Below are 14,666 nucleotides of genomic sequence, written 5' to 3'. Positions count from 1 at the left end.
TATTGTTGACTTATAAACAATATAAATTCTGTAATAATTATAAACATTTGGAAGAACTGCTCGGATTCTTGACGTATTTATTTGGCTCTATTTTAAAAGACGTTAGCAAAGCCAGCCCTTAATTAATGCCAAAATAATTACCTGGTTTGTGAAAAGCATTGTCTGCATACCTATATCTGTTCATTTCGTTATTTAAACAAATAATTTGTCCTAACCTTTGTGATTGAAGAAACTGTTAAAAGGAACCAATTTTTTGGTGTGTTCAGTTAATTGAATGAGTTATGTTTTAATTGTAATTTCTGTACAGTTTCAGTGCCTATTATTGTGAGGATATGTAAAGGCCTGATTTTTGGTCCCTAGACAGTAAGTCCACTTCCGATTTTCAGACAGGAAGTCTATCAATTAGAGTAATGCATCAACTGAACAGTGGAATTAACATAAATAGGCCATGTGTTAAAACAATGACAGTGCTTGTTCAATAGTGTCACACGTACTGCATTATTCTGCAAGAACTGTGTGGTTAGTTTTTTACTGCTCATAGATGTTCAATGGGAAACTATTGTAGCAGTATGCTGACACTTGCCTGCAAACTATTAATGAGGCTTATCAAAAGTTAACCAATAGTTAACTGGCCATATAACTGTGTAATATTCGGGGTTGTGAACTGAAAGTAAAGAACTGTGAAACACAACTGTGCAGCTGTCGGCTACATCATTTTCAGTAGTCAGTGTTCAACTTAAATTTTTCAGCCAGTATAACAATGCAGTACGTCAACACTAAGGACTATCAACGAAGGAATAAAGCAGGCCAATGTCACATCTGGTGCCCTTTCGGATGAGGACTATTGTATTTGGGCACAATAAATGACGACTTGCGAATTTTGAACACTGAATTCAAGTACAGTTTACAGTACAGTTATTTTTAACGAAGAAGGTGCAACAGCCAATCAACGCAAGGGTTTTGTGGCCATAGTATAACAGCAGCCAATCAGTGAGTGGGTTCTATGGAAGCCTCCACTGAGTACAGGAGCAGCCAATCAGCATGCAGGTAGACGCAGCCAACTGGGATAAACAACACACATCACTGAAAAAATTACAACTTGCAGCTACCGTGCAGATGACGAATCGAGCTGACAACCGCAGCAGCAGCTGGAGACGAGAGATTAAAAATAAGGTAATAGCAAAATCTGTTTTATATTAAGTGATACGTAATGAGTGGCCTTAACGAACAAGACAGTGTGATGGTGAGAATGGACAACAGGGGAGGGGTGTGATTAATAACAAAGCTGTAGAGGTTAAGTTTTTAAATGAATAGAAAGACTTCATGGGGACCGATTCCGTAGATGATAGTGGTTATAAATCAGACATGAATGTAACTTGAATTATGGAGACAAAAGTCCTATTGTAGATGAAATTATAAAAGCGTCATCTACAGTACTAAAGTGGATGAAATCGTTAAAGTTCAGGGGGAGGAATCTAGTAGTGAGAGTCAGCAAGGGCAACAGTTTATGGCAGATGGAAAATTGGGAGCAATGTTAAGGCAAATTATGAGTAGTATGTGTACAAAAGAAGACATTAGTAGCTTAAAGGATGAACTGAAGAAAGAAATTAAAAAGAAAACTAAGGTAGTCAGCTCTAATCTTTCAGAATTAAATAAGAAGGTTGAGGTGGTAGTTAAAGATTGTGATGAAAAGATAAAAAAAGTAGTGCATAACACTAATGAGAAATTAACATTAATGAGTGCTAAATGTTTAGAAGAGAGAAAGAAGCTTTGTGATGACTATAGTAGGAGGGTGGAGGCTTCCGAGAAACAGTGTGAAGATGAAGTCACAGCAGCCAGGAAATTTTGTACTGAAAATAGCGTTAAACTTGAAAACCAAATTGATCAGATCAAAAATGATTTAGAAACGCAGTGTGCAGTAGTGGTAGATGAAAAACTGCTAAAAGTAAATACAGATGTATATTCAAAATTGCCATTGACATGTAAACACCACTCGACGGTTTCGCAATACAACACTAATAGGAACAGTAAGACAAGTATCGTCAAATCAAGCGAATGTTTTGTTGTATTGCAAAACTGTCGAATGGTGTTCACATGTCAATGGCACATTAGATGGATACACTGTATTCGGCAAATATTTACTATCTGCACGATATATGAGAGAGAACTGTCAGAGCATGTGCTTTGATAATTGCTAAAGTGATAAGGTACCACTCAGTCCATGATAAGAAGATTGCAGCACTGCATTGATACCAATGATGATCACTTCAAACACCTTCTGTAAATGGACAATCGTGCCACCTTGTTGACCTTCAAAGACCTTACTGTTACACTTCATTAGATTTGTCTTGATAGCCAGAAAATAAGTACTGAACTATAGCATCCCAAACAAAGATGATGTGACTTACCAAACGAAAGTGCTGGCAGGTCGATAGACACACAAACAAACACAAACATACACACAAAATTCAAGCTTTCGCAACAAACGGTTGCTTCATCAAGAAAGAGGGAAGGAGAGGGAAAGACGAAAGGATGTGGGTTTTAAGGGAGAGGGTAAGGAGTCATTCCAATCCCGGGAGCGGAAAGACTTACCTTAGGGGGAAAAAAGGACAGGTATACACTCACACACACAAAATGTCTGCTTGTGTCTGTGTATGTGTGGATGGATATGTGTGTGTGTGCGAGTGTATACCTGAAAGTAAATTGGTGTTATGGTTAAAGAATTTCTGGCAAACAAAGAGGTAAGGTGGAGGTATGTGGAGGAGAAGGTGCAGATTATCTGAAAACTATTAACACATGAAGTAATCAACTCATGTGTGAAATTAGTATAATATGGTGCAGCAGCAGAGGCAATATGCAGTAAAAAACCAACTTGAATACCAGGTCTTAATATTAAGTGTGGTATAATAGAAGTGTTTGTGTTCAGAGCAATCAGTATATGGAGATAACTATCTACCTATAGAAGTGTATCATACCACAGCCTCTTCTAACGTTAAGGAAATACAACCTTAAACATAGTTGCCTGGAGTAATGTGTGTGGAAAGAATACGCAATATCATCCTTCAGGCTAGAATCTCAAGCAATCTGATGGAATACAGTGAAATAACAGTTTTTCTAAGTGATAATTTTGTCTCAGCAGTAATGAGAGTTAAGTTTGCCTTAGCATAAGGATCTGTTACTGTGGAGTGTTTTTCAGTAAAATCAATTTTGCATTGGATTAGCAGAACAGGCGTTTATTTATTACATAATGAAGCAATAATGAAATAATAAAATAATGAATAAAGTTAGGGTCGTAATGGTTAGGGAGCATTTCTCTGCAGTAGGGATATTTTTTGAGAATGCACTCCATTAGCTAATGAGCTACGAAAGGTAAGTAAAATAATGGAGCTGACAGACACAATTGAGTAATGAAAAAGATAACTGCATACAAACAAATGTGGTGTAACTATATTGAGGATCAATATTTGAAACAGGCGACATTTGGGTGCTGTGTATATTGTGCAATTCATGACACTGCAGCTGGGAATGAGAACTTAAGAGACAGAGATATATAGGTACAAGTCACATAATGCTGCATCATTGGATCTATAAGTTATCTGAAAACTTCTGTCTGTGTTCTGCAGAATTATGAGATTAAAGTGGTAATACTGAAATGAAGGACAGTAATTTTTCTGATTGATAACTGTGGTGCTAGAGTGATGTGACTAATCTGACAGGTCAACTATTTGGTAACATTTTGTGAAGATTTAATTTTCTGGTTGAATGAGGGTAGTGTTCGGAGCTGAGTGGGGAAGTAGGGCAATGATTTGGTACAACTTCCATCCTCTTAATTTTGATTTGAGTAGTAATTAAGTTTTTATGTGACAGTGACTTTTTTTTCATAATGTAATGATTAGTCAAAACCGAAGACTATCAATGAAGAAATAAAGCAGGTGAACATCACAAACCTAAATGAAAAACCTATTTTTTAACAGTATAGTTTTTAAAATTATAAAAATATATCATTCAATGTTTTTAAAAGATGTTTTTAAAGATAATCTCAAAATATTATGTTCTCTCACTTGGCTTGTATACATTGTAATCATAACTGGATTTTACTTAACACAAAACATACACAATGCCTTCATCCAATGGAAGATGATATTACCAAGTCACACCACTAGAATGGCACCTGGTCTGATTATGCAATGACAAAAAGTTATACTAAATAAAAATAAAATAATTAAAAGAGAACCCAACACCATCACATACAAATCGCTCAAGTGCCATGGCTTACTACATCAGCAGTCGATGGTCACTCTATGCAGTGCTCCAATTTGACCAGTGGGCTCTTTTAACTAAGTTTTGTCTGCTGATGTTATGTTATTTCAAAGTCACGAACATGAGTTTGGCTGCACAATTATTTAATTCTGACTTGTGATGCAACAGTTCCAGAAAACCAGAGTTGTACACTAATAAGATTCACAAAGTATGCTATTTACTTTTATTCCTAAAAATGTTCTTAATAAAACAGGCAAACATTTAATGAGTGACAAGGTGCATTCCCAAAGTGTTGCACCGATGTTGAAATAAAATTAATTAGATGGAAACGTCAGGTGTAAGCAATACTTACTGCATCAATTTTAGCTGCCCATCGCAGAAGTTATGGCACCTGGAGTTGAAGACATTATGTCTGAACTACTGATGGCCTTGTGAGAGCCCGCTGAGAAAAAACTCTTCCACCTAGTATGGCAGATGTAAGAGACAGGCGAAATATTCTTAAGACTTCAAAAACAATGTAATAATACCAGTTTCAAAAAAAGCAGCAGCCACTGACAGGTGTGAAAATAACCGAGCTATCAGTTTAATAAGTCATGGTTTCAAAATAGTTACACAAATTCTTTACAGAAGAATGAGAAAACAAGTAGATGCCAACCTTGGGGAAGGTAAGTTTAGATTTTGGTAAAATGTACGAACACATGAGGTAATATTGACCTACAACTTATCTCTTTGAAAGTCTGAAGGTATCAGGGGTAAAATACAGGCAGTGAAAAGCTATTTACAATTTGAATAGACATCAGATAGCAGTTATAAGAGTCAAGAGAGACAAATGGGAAGCAGTGGTTGGGAAAGCAGTGAGACAGCGATGAGGTCTATCCCCCCAATGTTATTCAATCTGTAGATTGAGCAAGCATTAAAGGAAACCAAAGAAAAAATTAGAGTAAAAATAAAAGTTCATGAAGAAGAAATAAGACTTTGAAGTTTGCTGACGATATTGTGATTTTGTCAGAGACATCAAAAGACTTGCAAGGGCAGTTCAACAAAATGGACAGTGTCTTGAAAGGAGGATGCAAGACGATCATCATCAAAAGATAATGAAATGTAGCCAAATTAAAACATGTGATACTGAGGGAATTAGAGTAGGAAACAAGACACTTGAAGTAGTAGATGATGTTTGCTGTTTGAGAAGCAACACAACTAATGATGCCCAAAGTGGAGAGGATGTAAAACGTAGACTGGCAATTGCAAGAAAAGCGTTACTAAAGAAGAGAAATACGTTAACATCGAATCTGGAGTTTAGCCATGTATGGAAATGAAATATGGACAATAAACAGCTTAGAGAAAAAGCTACAGAAGAATGTACAAAATGAGAAGGTTGATCAAGTAACTAATGAGGAGGTACTGAACAGAATTCATAAATATGTGGCACAGCTTGACTAAAATAAGGGATCAGTTCATAGGACACATTCTGAGACATCAAAGAATCACTAATTTAGTACCGGAGAGAAGTGGGGAGGGGCGGGGGGGGGGGGGGGGGGGGGAGGGGGGCAGGGGGGCGGAGGGGGGGGGGGTGTTATGAAAATTTTAGGAGGAGACCAAGAGATGAATACAATAGCAGATTCAGAAGAATGTAGGTTGCAGTATTATTCAGAAATGAAGAGGCTTCCAACAGAATAGGGTAGCATGGATAGCTACACCAAAGCAGTCTTTGGACTGAAGAATACAACAAAAACAACAACAGTGGTAATTCAAATGTTGAAATGTGACGTTAAAGTAACTTCTGGCGTGCCACAGGGGAGTGTTATGGGACCATTGCTTTTCACAATATATATAAATGACCTAGTAGATAGTGTCGGAAGTTCCATGCGGCTTTTCGCGGATGATGCTGTAATATACAGAGAAGTTGCAGCATTAGAAAATTGTAGCGAAATGCAGGAAGATCTGCAGCGGATAGGCACTTGGTGGGTGCATGGTGTGGCAACTGACCCTTAACATAGACAAATGTAATGTATTGCGAATACATAGAAAGAAGGATCCTTTATTGTATGATTATATGATAGTGGAACAAACACTGGTAGCAGTTACATCTGTAAAATATCTGGGAGTATGCGTGCGGAACGATTTGAAGTGGAATGATCATATAAAATTAATTGTTGGTAAGGCGGGTACCAGGTTGAGATTCATTGGGAGAGTCCTCAGAAAATGTAGTCCATCAACAAAGGAGGTGGCTTACAAAACACTCGTTTGGCCTATACTTGAGTATTGCTCATCAGTGTGGGATCCGTACCAGATCGGGTTGACGGAGGAGATAGAGAAGATCCAAAGAAGAGCAGCGCGTTTCGTCACAGGGTTATTTGGTAACCGTGATAGCGTTACGGAGATGTTTAACAAACTTAAGTGGCAGACTCTGCAAGAGAGGCGCTCTGCATCGCGGTGTAGCTTGCTGTCCAGGTTTCGAGAGGGTGCGTTTCTGGATGAGGTATCAAATATATTGCTTCCCCCTACTTATACCTCCCGACGAGATCACGAATGTAAAATTAGAGAGATTAGAGCGCGCACGGAGGCTTTCAAACAGTCGTTTTTCCCGCGAACCATACGCGACTGGAACAGGAAAGGGAGGTAATGACAGTGGCACGTAAAGTGCCCTCCACCACACACCGTTGGGTGGCTTGCGGAGTATAAATGTAGATGTAAATCTTATGGGACTTAACTGCTAAAGTCATCAGTCCCTAAGCTTACACACTACTTAACCTAAATTACCCTAAGGACAAACACACACACCCCTGCCCGAGGGAGGACTCCAACCTCCGCCGGGACCAGCCGCACAGTCCATGACTGCAGCACCTTAGACCGCTCAGCTAATCCCGCACGGCAGTGGTAATTACATTGAGCCTTATAGATGGGGGTGTAGTAATTATTAGGACAGGAAACACAGGCAATAACATAATAATTATTATTTATTTATTCTGTTTAGCTGTATGAATCTATTATTAAACATCTGTGGGTTTTGGTGTAGAAATCTGTTAAACACAAATGTAAATGACAACACGTGCATAGGATAAAGCATGCAGTTGTGCAATTGAGTGTTGAGCAACTTGAACTTTCCATATTCCAGTTTACATTGCCGGGAGTATAAAAAGCATCACATTCAACTTTCTTCCCAGCAGGTTTGACCATGTTGTTGAATATGGGCACACTGACCTGATTATGGATAAGTGCATGAAGGCTGATGATGGCTTTACAACTGCAGAGTTCAATATCAATGTTGTCGAGTAAAACTTGTTCATAACAATAATTAAAAACTTTTCCCAATGACGAAAAATGCATACATCCAAAGGTTGAACAAGGGATACAGCACCAAGTGGAATGGTTTGCTACCTATGTGTGTGTATCCAGAATTATGAGTACATCCTGTCGGAGTGGAAATGAATCCAGAAATAGACAACATTTTGTTCCAGCTCTGGGAGAGAAACAGTTACCCCACCATTAGTCAATAATACGCTTGTTTGCTTCGCCCAATTTTGAATCCGTTATGTATATGTTCAGAGTTGGTTCATTTTCTTTTACACCAGGGGACCAAATGTACGACTTGGTGCACGGAAGCCAGTGAGACGTGGAGAAAGAAGTCTACCTCCAGTGGAAGTAATTGGCTGAATTTTATACGAATGTGATATACACCCTGACCACAGTGTCTCATTCACGCATGCAAAACACTGTGTGGTCTCTGTGAATATCACAATTAAATTGAGACTGGTCGCAATTTAGAATTACAGCTGCTGAATAATCAGGAACTACAGTGTCCACGAATTCAATACCATATGCAACTGCAGAATTCTCTCTCTCTTCTTGTGCATAAGCATGCTTGTAAGTTAGAAACTGCATAACTCTGTGACACACAATCTTGTGAACTGCCTTACAATTCCACACCCAGATAGATCCAGCTTTAAAATCCACCAGTCCAAGCCCTCTAGCAATTGTGCATGACCACAGCCTTATATCAACATCATGTGCAGCCACGGAATTAACCCTTGCGTCTTGAAATGTAGATCAAACGTACTCTAACAAGAGCTAAAGTTTATCACATTTTGTTCTCTGCCTCTGATAATGAGACAGACATTTCAATTACCTTCTTGACATAATCGAAAGGAACGTAGTCATTAGCTGCCTCGTCAGTAAAAGGCTCACAAATTGGTTTGACTTCAGTAATGTCATTGGAAGGCATTTGCACCAGTTCTTCATTCTCCAGGAATGCAACAATAGTGGCACCTTCAAGTTTCTTGATCAAATCTAAGATAGTTTTGCAATGCCTCTTTCTTCTTCATGTAATTCCCTTAATGAAGACAGTAATTCAATCTGCTGTAAAACTTCTACCACCTTGCTTGTGTCAATTCTAATTGTGTACAATACAAACACAAATACAAAATGTCCACTTATAGTTCACTGTATCACTCTCTCATAAATGCTATAGGGTCAGAATATATTTCTCTTGTATTCATGGGACACTATCCTGCCGAGTGCACAGGTTACCTGCAAACTGACGTGCTATTACAAATCAGTTACATTGGACAGTTGAAATGCACATTACTGGCATTGAGTGCAACGGTTATGCCTCTGTACAAAACACGAGTTCAATGCCTGTGAGACACTTCAAAAATGTACATTGTAAGTTTAATTCCCATCTTTACCAAAATGTTAATGATTAATTTAGCAAGTTTTGTGCAAAAATGGTTGATGTTTGTCATCCTGAAAAGCAAAGAAATTAACACACAAAGCTTTGAATTGTTACATATTATAAATCACTCCACAACATAACGTTACACATTTTGACTTGAGGATGAACAACGCACTAATACTATTTGCAGTATTTTGTACACAGCTTCACAAATAAGTCATCGATTGCACAATATCCATTACATTTTACAGCCATTGCCAACAGATCAAACAATACAATAGATTCCTTCACATGCAAAGGTTCTATAACAACAGTAGGGTCACAGTTCAATGCTGCCTTGTTAGAAAATTACAAAAGTTTCATGAAGCTTTAACTGTTTTGACATCATGATACACTGCAGCCTTAGTACAATCATCTTACTCTAAACTGAATATTCATAGTCATTATTTGGATACAGTCAATACCTTTCACTAAATAATTCTTTAAAAAAAAAAATAAAAAAAAAATTGTACCTCTAAATTTAGTTGCATATGTAGAACTAAAAGTTTCAGTAATAGTAACATTAGCACTATTAATCTGTGTGTACAGGGTGGTCCATTGATAGTGACCAGGCCAAATATCTCACAAAATAAGCATCAAACAAAAAAACTACAAAGAACGAAACTCATCTAGTTTGAAGGGGGAAACGGATGGCGCTATGGCTGGCAAGCTAGATGGTGCTGCCATAGGTCAAATGGATATCAACTGTGTGTTTTTTTTTTTTTTTTTTAAATAGGAACCCCCATTTTTTATTATATATTCATGTAGTACATAAAGAAATATGAATGTTTTAGTTGGACCACTTTTTTCACTTTGTGATAGATGGCACTGTAATAGTCACAAACGTATAAGTACGTGGTATCAAGTAACATTACGCCAGTGTGGATGGTATTTGCTTCGTGATACATTAACCGAGTTAAAATGGACCGTTTATCAATTGCGGAAAAAGTCAATATCATGTTGATGTATGGCTATTGTGATCAAAATGCCCAATGGGTGTGTGCTATGTATGCTGCTCGGTATCCTGGATGACATCATCCAAGTTTCCGGACCGTTCGCCAGATAGTTACGTTATTTAAGGAAACAGGAAGTGTTCAGCCACATGTGAAACGTCAACCACGACCTGCAACAATTGCTGATGCCCAAGTAGGTGTTTTAGCTGCTGTCACAGCTAATCCGCACATCAGTAGCTGACAAATTGCGTGACAATCGGGAATCTCAAAAATGTCGGTGTTGAGAATGCTACATCAACATCGATTGCACCCGCACCATATTTCTGTGCACCAGGAATTGCATGGCGACGACTTTGAACGCACTGTATAGTTCTGCCACTGGGCACAAGAGAAATTACGGGACGATGACAGATTTTTTGCACGCGTTCTATTTAGCGACGAAGCGTAATTCACCGACAGCGGTAGCGTAAACCGACATAATATGCACTATTGGGCAACGGAAAATCCAAGTTCGCTGCGACAAGTGGAACATCAGCGACTTTGGCGGGTTAATATATGGTGCGGCATTATGGGAGGAAGGATAATTGGCCGCCACTTTATCGATGGCAATCTAAATGATGCAATGTATTCTGATTTCCTACGTAATGTTCTACCGATGTTACTACAAGATGTTTCACTGCATGACAGAATGGCGATGTACATCCAACATGATGGATGTCCGGCACATAGCTCACGTGCGGTTGAAGCGGTATTGAATAGCCTATTTTATGACAGGTGGATTGGTCGTCGAAGCACCATACCGTGGCCCGCACGTTCACCGGATCTGACGTCCCCGGATTTCTTTTTGTGAGGAAAGTTGAAGGATATTTGCTATCGTGATCCACCAACAATGCCTGACAACATGCGTCAGCACATTGTCAATGCATGTGCGAACATTACGGAAGGCGAACTACTCGCTGTTGAGAGGAATGTCGTTACACGTATTGCCTAATGCACTGAGGTTGATGGACATCATTTTGAGCATTTATTGCATTCATGTAGTATTTACAGGTAATCACACTGTAACAGCATGCGTTCTCAGAAATGATCAATTCACAAAGGTAAATGTATCACATTGGAACAACCAAAATAAAATGTTCAAACATACCTACGTTCTGTATTTTAATTTAAAAAACCTACCTGGTACCAACTGTTCATCTAAAATTGTGAGCCGTATATTTTGGACCATTACAGCGCCATCTATCGCAAAGCGAAAAAAGTGGTCCAACTAAAACATTCATATTTCTTTACGTACTACACGAATATGTAACAAAAAATGGGGGTTCCTATTTTAAGAAAACGCAGTTGATAACCATTTGACCTATGGCAGCTCCATCTAGTGGGCCAACCACAGGTTTCCCCGTTCAAGCTAGACAAGTTTTGTTCTTTGATGTTTTTTTGTTGGACGCTTATTTTGTGAGATATTTGGCCCGGTCCCAATCAATGGACCACCCTGTATATATCTTGTAACCTTACTTTGTTCCACATCATTTCTATAAAATAATCGTGAAAATTATCTACGGGACATGACATTAGCTTAGTTTGGTTTAGTAAACTAAAAACACTGATATTTTGTATGTTTGTTTATCAATTATCTTGCATTAAATTAAAAAAAAAATAGAGCACTAATACACAGGGCTCTTTTTGTGATTCTGTTATCGATGACGGACGTAGATCAGTATTATCAGAAAGCTTACTTCTATAAATTTCTCATGCTATTTCAAAAGACTGCAATAGTATTACAACAAGGTAGTCCGCCACTGTAGCTGAGAGGACAGAGCACCGGCTTGTCATACCGGAGGGCCTGGATTCGATTCCCGGCTGGGCTGGTGACTTTCTCCACTCAGGGACTGGGTGTTTGTGTCGTCTTCATCATCACGATTCCATCCTCATCGACGCGCAAGTCGCCGAAGTGGCATCACCTCAAAAGACTTGCACCAGGCGATCAGGTCTATCCGACGGGGGCCCTCGTCACACGACATTTCATTTTACAACAAGGTAGGCCAGAATTTGAAACTGCAGTAATAGTGGGAGGTGCCACTGATACCACATTCAACAACTACGATGTGGGGACAATGGAATAGCAGACTGCACATTGCCATGTAGATGCTGTTGATGTTTTTTATCAAGTACGATTTTTTGTAACAGAACATGCTGTAACATTACGAGTCAAGACACCTGTAACGAAACTTGAATAGCGTAAAGTTATCGTTAAAAACGCACGCACCACGATTTGTTACGATTTGGTTGGTCATAATAGTAGTAACATGCTTTTGAATACAACTAAAATATAACGGCGATACCTGTTTAGCGTTATTGGAAATAATATGTAATAAATTAATGAGTAATGATATCAATATAATGGAAAGAAACATTCCACGTGGGAAAAATTATATATAAAAACAAAGATGAGGTGACTTACCGAACAAAAGCGCTGGCAGGTCGATAGACACACAAACAAACACAAACATACACACAAAATTCAAGCTTTCGCAACAAACTGTTGCCTCATCAGGAAAGAGGGAAGGAGAGGGGAAGACGAAAGGAAGTGGGTTTTAAGGGAGAGGGTAAGGAGTCATTCCAATCCCGGGAGCGGAAAGACTTACCTTAGGGGGAAAAAAGGACAGGTATACACTCGCACACACGCACATATCCATCCACACATACAGACACAAGCAGACATATTTAAAGACCTTTGTGTGTCTATCGACCTGCCAGCGCTTTTGTTCGGTAAGTCACCTCATCTTTGTTTTTATATATAAATTAATGAGTAAGGTAGCCGATCCTATAAGAAGAGGTAAAATTGGGCATATTAAGGTGTTTTGCTTTATATCCACTAAGCCGATGATACGGCGTCTTTTTTTTCCGTTTACTCTTAGAAAGAAAAAAAGAAAACAAGTAACGAAGTGCTAATTGTGCGTAGTGAAAAATATAGGGGCGAATTTTAAATAGCTACAGTGTATAATCAGACTAACAAATGGACATTCAGTTACGCGAAATAGCGGACAGCGAAGTGTGGTCATTAAATTGAGTACACCTACAGGGCGGTCAATTCCGGGATAAGTCTATTCGCATCTCACGAGGGACGCGGTATTGAGACCGGTTTTCTTTAAAATGATATCACGGAGAGCGGGCTTCAATTTATAAAAAGGAGAAAAGCTGTATCATTATCACTGACTGTTGGTGTTAAGCAACCAAAACTGTTCATCAAAGGGTTTCGGTGAATGAGTGGTGAATGCGAAATGAAACTGTGAACTAAGTTATGTTACATAAAGTAGAAGAGACAAGACAGTTTGGTCGTATCTGTTATTATTCCATAAACCGTAACATTTATTCTCGTTGTACGAAGCCTTTATAGACGATCGTTATGACAATTTGCTTTGAAGGGATCTCGTTACGAGTTAAGTTTTGGGGACCTGGTCAACAGGGGATAGTTCATAGATCCTAACTACTGCAGCTATTCTGGAATCAGGTGCTACCGTAACCGTTGTGTGTTTTCAATGGCTTAAGGTCATCATATCTCATGCTCTAAGATGGACGCGCCTTTCCTCTTGGTATAACGGTGTCTCACGGTAACCACGACAACTCCGACGGCGAAGGAAGATACGGTGGAAGTGGCGCCACAACGTGCGGCTCGATCGAGGAGGATTGCTGCATCGAGTCGAGTGTCATCCGGAATCACGAACCCTCGAGTTGGAAAATATTGTAGCAGCCAGTGAGTCTGTCCAATGAAAGAGGTATTCTTCAATAATCTCTAAAAGTGAGCGATACTACCAGGTATGATTAAAATAACTGTATAATTATAAAAGAAAAAAAAGGAAGTTGAGACTTATGATTTCGGTAGATAAATATATATAAATACATAGTGAAAATAAGTGTATGTCTTGGTAGTGAATAATCATGTCAAAACGAACGAAAAGAATACATGATAATGTGCAGTTGAGTAGAGTAATGAGTAGAGAGAGAGAGGAAAGTGAAGAGGACAGGGATGATGCATCCCATGAGCTCAATGTGAGACAGGAGACATGTACAGATAATAATACAGTTATTGATTTAGAGCCGTTAGGAGATTCAAATACAATGATAAGTAAGGTAAGCAGCGTGGGAGAACATAAAGATCTTGAGGTTTCGGAAGTAGATCAGCAAGTTGATCCTCAAAATGGAAATATTAATCAAAAAATGTTTGATCTGCTGGTATCAATAAATACTCAAATGGGTGTAATGAATGGAAGACTTGGTTCAATAGAAAAAGATAATAAGCAATTAAAAAAGGACAATCAAAAGTTAAATGAAAAATCTGAGGCCAAATTTGGTTCATTAGAAGTTAAAATGGATTCTTTGGAAAGCAAACTGAACACCTTTGATTATGAACTGGAAAATATTAAGAAAGAATTAAAGGCGGACTGGGAGACTCAATTAAATGCGAAATTTGGAGAACTAGATGTAGAGTTTTCTAACGCCTTAGAAAGGCAATATAATAATGTAATGGGAAAACTTCATGACGTAGAAAAGAAATATGAGGTAGTTTCGAAGAGTTATATTGGCCTGTCCAATAGGATGGTTAAGTGTGAAAGCAGCTGTTTCAATGCTAGCGCACAGATGGAAGAGCTTTCGAAACAAATAGTCGAGTTTGAGTCAGATGCCCGTAAAGGGATTGACAAGTATTTAGTAGATCAAACTAAAAGACTTGACGAAGATCTAAC

This window comes from Schistocerca americana, chromosome 11 (genome assembly GCF_021461395.2).
Source record: "Schistocerca americana isolate TAMUIC-IGC-003095 chromosome 11, iqSchAmer2.1, whole genome shotgun sequence".
NCBI lineage: Eukaryota > Metazoa > Arthropoda > Insecta > Orthoptera > Acrididae > Schistocerca > Schistocerca americana.
This window is presented reverse-complemented; position numbering follows the sequence as displayed.